The sequence below is a fragment of the Tupaia chinensis genome, unplaced genomic scaffold (assembly GCF_000334495.1).
Source record: "Tupaia chinensis unplaced genomic scaffold, TupChi_1.0 Scaffold000028_1, whole genome shotgun sequence".
Lineage (NCBI taxonomy): Eukaryota > Metazoa > Chordata > Mammalia > Scandentia > Tupaiidae > Tupaia > Tupaia belangeri.
Window position 1 is genome coordinate 303,797 of NW_006159458.1, and position 8,667 is coordinate 312,463.

An 8,667-nucleotide genomic window follows, 5' to 3' on the forward strand; every position below is an offset into this window, starting at 1 on the left:
TTGCATTATTCTGTATTTGCCTATGTATTTACTGTTAGCAGTAAGATTTATCCTTTAATATGCTTTTGTGTTGCTGGCTAGGAAGAAACTGATTTATTTTTAACTATTAAAAATGACAGACTTGTTTGCAAAATAAGGAATTTATTGTATGCATTTATTACAGACAGTTTTCCAGACCAGATAACCCAATATTGGTCATTCCCAGCAATCAGAACTACAAATCATATTTTATTAATTTTCAGCTCCCTGTAGCTGCTGCTGTCTGGTAGAACTTCAGCCGATTGGTGTCAGGATCGAGAGCATCTTCGCATAAAACTTTAACATCATAAATACCAGCAGGAAGTGTTCATCTCTTCATGAGAGTATTGTCTACTTTGGTGGGAACAAGACCACTTTTCATTTCACTGGTTAGAGGAGTGAACCTGGAGACGTTGGTTACCCAACACCAGCTGTTTGGTGTACCCTAGAGTGGTTTTAGCGTTTAGTGCCCTCCCCAGCTGACCAGCCCTGTCACTGGGTTGCGGTTGGACAGGACAGCCAGAGGTTCTCTGAAAGCAGACACGTGTTCAATAAGCAGATTGTGTACTTTTGCAGAGTATGCACATCTGACAGGCTTCCAGCAACTTCTTTAACCTAGGTTTCACAAATAGGGTTTAACCTTAACTAGCTGCAGCTGCCCAGTGGTGCTGCTTCCCTTACTGCTCTTTCAGGATCCACGGCCTTGTGTTAATCCTCACCAGTGGTCGTCCGGTAGTTGGCTGTATTATAGGCCGTGGTAAAGAGAACAGTGACTCCTGCAGATACTTACCTGCTAGTACCTGAAGCCTGTGTGTGTAATCTTACATGGCAAAGGGGAATTAAAGTTCCAGGTCAAATTCCGTTTGCTAATCAACTGAGTTTAATATAGGGAGCGTGTTCTGGGTTATCTAGGTGGACCAAAATAATCATAAGTTGTCTTTTATTATTTAGGTTTTAGCCACAGGGCACATGTACTCACTGGAAAGAGACAGTGAGAGGGGAAGTGAGAAATCACCCCTGGGGGAATGTCCTCACCACAATCCCTTCCCTATTCTCCAGCGCCTTCACCACCACGCCACCTGCTGGCCCCAATCATAAAGTTTCTTAAAAGTGAAAGAGGGGTCCTCCCTGGCTGCTTGAGGACATACCGCCATCATGAATGACACAGTAACTATCCGAACCAGGAAATTCATGACCAACTGACTACTTCAGAGAAAACAAAGGGTCATTGATGTCCTTCATTTCGGGAAGGCAACAGTACCTAAGACAGAAAAACTAGCAAAGATGTACAAGACCACGCCAGATGTCATCTTTTTGTTTGGGTTCAGAACCTATTTTGGTGGTGGCAAGACAACTGGCTTCAGCATGATTTACGATTCTTTGGATTATGCGAAGAAAAATGAACCCAAACATAGACTTGCAAGACATGGCCTTTATGAGAAGAAAAAGACGTCAAGAAAACAGTGAAAGGAACGCAAGAACAAGATGAAGAAAGTCAGGGGGACCACAAAGGCCAATGTTAGTCCTGGCAAAAGTGAGTTCAGGAGATCAGAGAACAGTTGAAGGAGTAAAGATTCTGCAATGACTGTCCGCGGTGATTGTGCAGATTGTTCATGAGAGGATTCATAAACTAAAAAAATTTCATGTGTTTGGTTGTTTGGAAAAAAAAAAGTGAAAGAGGGAAGCAGAAGAGATGATTGGCGTGATGAGATGTGGGAGAGACTGAACCCTCTATGGCTGACTTTGGAAATGGAGGAGGGGGGCCTAGCATAAAACTTTAACATCATAAATACCAGCAGGAAGTGTTCATCTCTTCATGAGAGTATTGTCTACTTTGGTGGGAACAAGACCACTTTTCATTTCACTGGTTAGAGGAGTGAACCTGGAGACGTTGGTTACCCAACACCAGCTGTTTGGTGTACCCTAGAGTGGTTTTAGCGTTTAGTGCCCTCCCCAGCTGACCAGCCCTGTCACTGGGTTGCGGTTGGACAGGACAGCCAGAGGTTCTCTGAAAGCAGACACGTGTTCAATAAGCAGATTGTGTACTTTTGCAGAGTATGCACATCTGACAGGCTTCCAGCAACTTCTTTAACCTAGGTTTCACAAATAGGGTTTAACCTTAACTAGCTGCAGCTGCCCAGTGGTGCTGCTTCCCTTACTGCTCTTTCAGGATCCACGGCCTTGTGTTAATCCTCACCAGTGGTCGTCCGGTAGTTGGCTGTATTATAGGCCGTGGTAAAGAGAACAGTGACTCCTGCAGATACTTACCTGCTAGTACCTGAAGCCTGTGTGTGTAATCTTACATGGCAAAGGGGAATTAAAGTTCCAGGTCAAATTCCGTTTGCTAATCAACTGAGTTTAATATAGGGAGCGTGTTCTGGGTTATCTAGGTGGACCAAAATAATCATAAGTTGTCTTTTATTATTTAGGTTTTAGCCACAGGGCACATGTACTCACTGGAAAGAGACAGTGAGAGGGGAAGTGAGAAATCACCCCTGGGGGAATGTCCTCACCACAATCCCTTCCCTATTCTCCAGCGCCTTCACCACCACGCCACCTGCTGGCCCCAATCATAAAGTTTCTTAAAAGTGAAAGAGGGGTCCTCCCTGGCTGCTTGAGGACATACCGCCATCATGAATGACACAGTAACTATCCGAACCAGGAAATTCATGACCAACTGACTACTTCAGAGAAAACAAAGGGTCATTGATGTCCTTCATTTCGGGAAGGCAACAGTACCTAAGACAGAAAAACTAGCAAAGATGTACAAGACCACGCCAGATGTCATCTTTTTGTTTGGGTTCAGAACCTATTTTGGTGGTGGCAAGACAACTGGCTTCAGCATGATTTACGATTCTTTGGATTATGCGAAGAAAAATGAACCCAAACATAGACTTGCAAGACATGGCCTTTATGAGAAGAAAAAGACGTCAAGAAAACAGTGAAAGGAACGCAAGAACAAGATGAAGAAAGTCAGGGGGACCACAAAGGCCAATGTTAGTCCTGGCAAAAGTGAGTTCAGGAGATCAGAGAACAGTTGAAGGAGTAAAGATTCTGCAATGACTGTCCGCGGTGATTGTGCAGATTGTTCATGAGAGGATTCATAAACTAAAAAAATTTCATGTGTTTGGTTGTTTGGAAAAAAAAAAGTGAAAGAGGGAAGCAGAAGAGATGATTGGCGTGATGAGATGTGGGAGAGACTGAACCCTCTATGGCTGACTTTGGAAATGGAGGAGGGGGGCCTAGAGTCAACAAGTGCAGGCGGTCGCCAGGAGCTTTGAAAAAGGTAAAGAGATAGACTCTCTCCTAGGGCATCCAGCATGGAAGGCACCCCTTCCAACAGCTTGGTTTTAGCCCCATGAGACCCACCTAGGACCTTGGACTTGAGAACAGTAAGGCATACATTTCCGTGCTGTGAGCCAGTAAGTTAGTGATAATCTGTTATAGCAGGGTCAGAAAGCAGGTCCTGGTGGGGGCAGGTGCAGAAGTCTCAACTTTGAAGACTGAAGTGTTGATTGATGTTTGGGGCTGGACATGTTATATAATATCGAAATCAAGATCATATTTTGCAATACAAAGTAATTGTAGAGTTTATGATAACCTAATCATAACCAGAAGATCATCGGCTTTGCTAGGAGTTTTAATCTGGAAGCAGAGAAATACTTTCTCTAGTGCATAAAATTTAAAGAGAGTAGAAGATAAAAATAAGTTTGCATTTTGATTACATCTTATAGGTAGTGTCTAATATACTTCTCAGTAATATAGTATCTTAAAGATAAAATATTGTAGTTTAAATTTAATATATTCATATAGCAAATATTTCTTTATTATTCAGCAACTGTCTTGATATTTTCTGATCCTCAGTAGTGTGTTTTCTATTCTGTGAGAAATTAAGATTCTTCCATTAAACTCCTTTTGTTTTAAAGAATTATTTAATGTTATTTATTCATTCATTTTTAATTGGACCAGAGAGTGAGAGAGTGTCTAGCGCCTTAACTACCGCGCCACCTGCTGGTCCCCTAAATGCCTTTACTATTGATACTTAAATTAGCTTGGACCATTGCTCTTGTGCACACCTCAGAAAGCTAACTGATGTGAGAAACAAATGACCCCTTTGCATCTAGAGAGATGTGTGCGTCCAGGTAGAGTCTTGATTTTCTTTGAAAGATAGTGAAGATTTTATTTTAAATTTTTATTTGCTAGAGGATGTGTGTGCTTGTTGGAGAGAGACAAAAAGAGTGGAAAAGTGAGAAAGCACCCCCATGGAGGATGGTCACACCACAATCCCTTCTCCGTCTCTCTCTCCTTTCTGGATTTTGGGCACACGTGCACACGCATTCTCTCTCTTTGAACATCCATTCTCATGGAAGCTAGGCTGCGCTTCTTCACACAGCAATGACAGGTTCAAAAAAGTATAAGGGAGTGCCTGTGAGGTTTCTCGTGGCTAGCCTTAAAAGGTCATGCAGTGCCACTTCTGTATCCTGTTGGCCAGGGCAAGCCCGTGAGGCCAGCCTCGATTAGAGGGAAGGGAAACAGATCACGTCTTGATGAGAGGTATCACCTTGCTGAGGAGCCTCGGAAGACACATTTCACTGTCTGCTAAAATCATTTATCTTATGAGTATAGAAATCATCGTGGAGTCCGATGCTTCTATCAGTCTGTGGCAAGCAGCTTCCTAATTTCAGACTTACCCCCCTTAGCTTTTCCACCGTTTCCTACTGTGGAAGTCTGTCAGCAAATATAGCTCCATGTGCCTGCTAACATCAGGTCTGTCTCTTATTGCTAGTCATTTACCTTTGGAAGTGATTGGCAGGTGGCGTGGTGATTGAGGGCACTGGACTCTCACATGACCAACTGTGGTTCGAGTCCCAGACCTGGCGGCTTGCTTTCTCACTTTCTCTTTCTCTCTCTCTCGTCCTGTCCCCCTCTGGTCAAATTAAAATAAATAAACAAAACAATTCATTATATATATATATATATAGACCAGAGGGGGACAGAGAGAGAGAGAGGGAAAGTGAGAAAGCAAGCCACCAGGTCTGAGTCTCGAGCCTCTGTTGGCCATGTGGGAGTCCAGCGCCCTTAACCACCATGCCACCTGCTGGACCCAGTTTTATTTATTAATTATTATTATGATTATTAAATCTGATGAGAGAGAAAGAGAGGGAGAGAAAGTGAGAAGGCGAGCTGCTAGGTCTAGGACTTGAATTGTAGCTGGCCATGTGGGAGTCCAGTGCCATAACTACCATACTACCTCTCTGCTGAAAGAGCTGTGATTTTAGTAAGATATTACATGAAGCTCAGAAAGTTCCAATAAATATTTTTTCTAGTAATTTGTGAAAATGTAGAAACCAGAGAGATTGGGGGCAAAGCCCAATGAAGAGAGTAAAGAAAATGTCATTAAAAATAGAAACTGAACAGAAGAAAAAGGAGAAACTACCAGCCGGTGAGTGAAAACACTGATCTCTCATTCTGACAAGTCAGTCAGAAGCCTTTAATGCTGTTTATTTGAGGACTACAGAATGGGTCATTTGTGTCATCTGAAATAGTGTCTGTTTTCTAAACTGGGACCAGCAGTTAGCGTAATGGCTATGTCACTGGACTCCCATGTAGTTGACCGTGGTTCGAGTCCCGGACCCGATGGCTTAAACTCACGCCAGGCGCGTGTGCATGCGTGCCCAAGATCCCGAGAGGAGAATGGAGGAGAAGGGATTGAGGCGTGCCCCTCCCCCCCCCTGGGTGATTTCTCACTTTCTGTCTCTCTGTCTCTCTCTTTCTGGCGAGTGCACGAGCCCTATAGCAAAAACCTCTAAAAAAAAAAAAACAACACCAAAAAACAAACAAACAAAACCCTGAAGAGTGAAAATGATAACTGAATTTTTCTGAAATGGTGTAGATTGTCCACTTTCAAACTAGATATATACTAACTATATATATCCATATATCTATATATATTTTTATATATATATTTTATACTAACTATATATAAATATATATATTTAAAATATATTTTTATTTTTTCTCTAGTGTTTGTGTGCTCACTGGGGAGAGACAGAAAGAGGGAAAGTGAGAAATCACCCCAAGAGGGGATGTCCATGCCACAATCCCTTCTCCTCCATTCTCCTTTTGGAATTTTAGGCACACACACATGTGCTGGTGTGTTTTTCAGGTCTCTGGGTCTTGGATTGGAACCACCATGCCACCTTCTGGCCCTAGTTGCGATGAAAGCTTCAATTTAACTTGCATCTGTTTACAGATGTTAGGCATTAGTTCTCAGGAACTAGCCTTTGTATTTCTTTTTAGTCACTTTTTTAATTTGCAAAATTTTCTGCAAGTGTAAAGGCATCATCCAATTTATGGTTATTTTTATATGGCCTTAGGACCTCATTTACAGTCATGGCTGAATTGTTTTTCACATATTCGTTATCCTGAATTGAATTTTTTTAAAAAAGAATGATTTTATTTAACTTTTTTTTTTAATTTAAATTTGACCAGAGAAGGGCAGAGTGAGTGAGAGAGATAAAGAAAGTGAGAAAGCAAGCTGCCAGGTCTGGGACTTGAACCACGGTCTGCCATGTGGGAGTCCAAGCACCCTTAACCACTGCACTACCTGCTGGCCCCTTGAATTGCCTTTTTTTTTTTTTTTTTTTTTTTTTTTTTTTTTTTTTTTTTTTTTTTTTTTTGTTATAGGGGGCGTGCGCTTGCCAAATAGAGACAGTCAGAGAGACAGAGAGTGAGAAGTAGCCCCCTGGGGGAATGGTCACGCTGCAATCCCTTCTCCTCCATTCTCCTCTCGGGATCTTGGGCACGCACGCACACGCGCCCGATGTGAGTTTCAAGCCACCGGGTCCAGGACACGAACCGCGGTTGACTATGTGGGAGTCCAGTGACATAGCCATTACGTTAACTGCTGGCCCCTTGAATTGACTTTTTGATGTGCTCATTTGTAGCAATGGGTGAGCCCATTATTCAGGAGGTGAGCTCTGCTAACTCATGTGATTAAGGCAGCTCTTCCATAGGATCAGTTTAAAGCCCATGATGAACTTAGAGGATGCAAGACTATTTCTCGGACTCATCCAAGAGTACTCACAGCCTGGGTGTGCCTTTCTCTCCTTGTGTTCTTTGTTTACCATTTTATGTTTGTATGCAGCTCGGAAAATCTGGTTTTCAGAGGCACCTGAGTTTAGAATTGACCTTGAGTTTAAACACCAGAACTGCACTGCTCATGTAATGTAATAACACAGGCTTTGGGCTCCCTGGGTCTTTTGTTGAGTTGTCACTTGGCAATAGCTATTTAGTGACACTGTTAATTTTATTCTGCCAGGCAGAGAACAACTAAACTAGACAAATGGATTATGCTGTCAATCAGGTTTGCCAGAACATCTGAGAGATTTTGCAATGGAATGAAGTAAATCAACACGGTCTAGTTGTACTATGATTAACAGTATGGCTTAATAATTGAAGACATGTTTTTAAAATGCCGTAAAGTGCATTTCTTTATGGTGGATCTTTTTCCCACAACATGCTTTTTATAAGACCATCAATGTGGTCATGGGGTAATTTTCAACATGCAACAGGTTTCAAAGAAATTTCAAGTATGGAGTTGAAATTTTATATATATATATGTATATGTATGTGTGTGTGTATGTGTGTGTGTATTATATATATATATATATATATATATATATATATATAAAACATACAGAAAGAATATCTTAAAAAAGGAGTGAATGCATAACTTCCCTCCTTTGAAAGCTGTTTAAGTGTACAGAAGTTACCAGAAATGGGAAGGAAGTTTCACCTATGAGGGAAGAAAGGAAGAATGTCTGAAAGTCAGCACAGGGGCCAGCAGGTGGCATGGAGGTTAAGGTGGCTGGATCCTACACAGCTGACTCTGTGGTCTGAGCCCTAGATACAGCTGCTTGAAAAACACTGTGAGCACGTGTGCGTGTGTGTCCAAAATCCAGAGAGGAGAATGGAGTAGAAGGGATTGTGGCACCCCTGGGGGGTGATTTCTTATTTTCCCTTTCTCTGGAAAGTGCATGTGCCCTATAGTAAAAACAAATCAGGTTCACTCTGAATATTTTCACTGTTGGATATAAAAGAAGGAAAAGATGGAGGGAGAATACTGTGGGAACAGACTGGATAATGGTATAGATCAGGTTGCTGTCTTCGGGAGACCTGGGAACATAGTGCACGTCTCACAGTGAAACTCCACCTTCCCCACACAGTCCCAAAGGCTTTGGAATCAGAGCACACCATTCGTTGTCTGTGTGCATAAGAGGTGATGGGGTTGGAGTTGAGGCACTGTGCAGGGGTGTTTTTCCTCTGTCTCTCTCCCTGCACACCCGCCCCAGTGCCCTACTCTGTGTTGCACACACAGCAGGTGGGCCCTCCGGTTAGCACTTGGAGTCAGTACCTGTTCTTTCTGATTTGCTGATTCTCTACGACTCTTCTCTGTAACTCTGACACATAGCCTGTAGACGTCATTCCTGTTGTCCTAAAGGGCAAAAGACAAAGTTGACTTAATCATTTATTAACCTCCCTGCATGAACTTGAAATAGAGAGAAAACGAATGGGAGACATTTGTGCCTGATGAGCAAGCTAGAAAAACTCCCCCAAGATGACTGTACATTTTTAATTTTATTTATT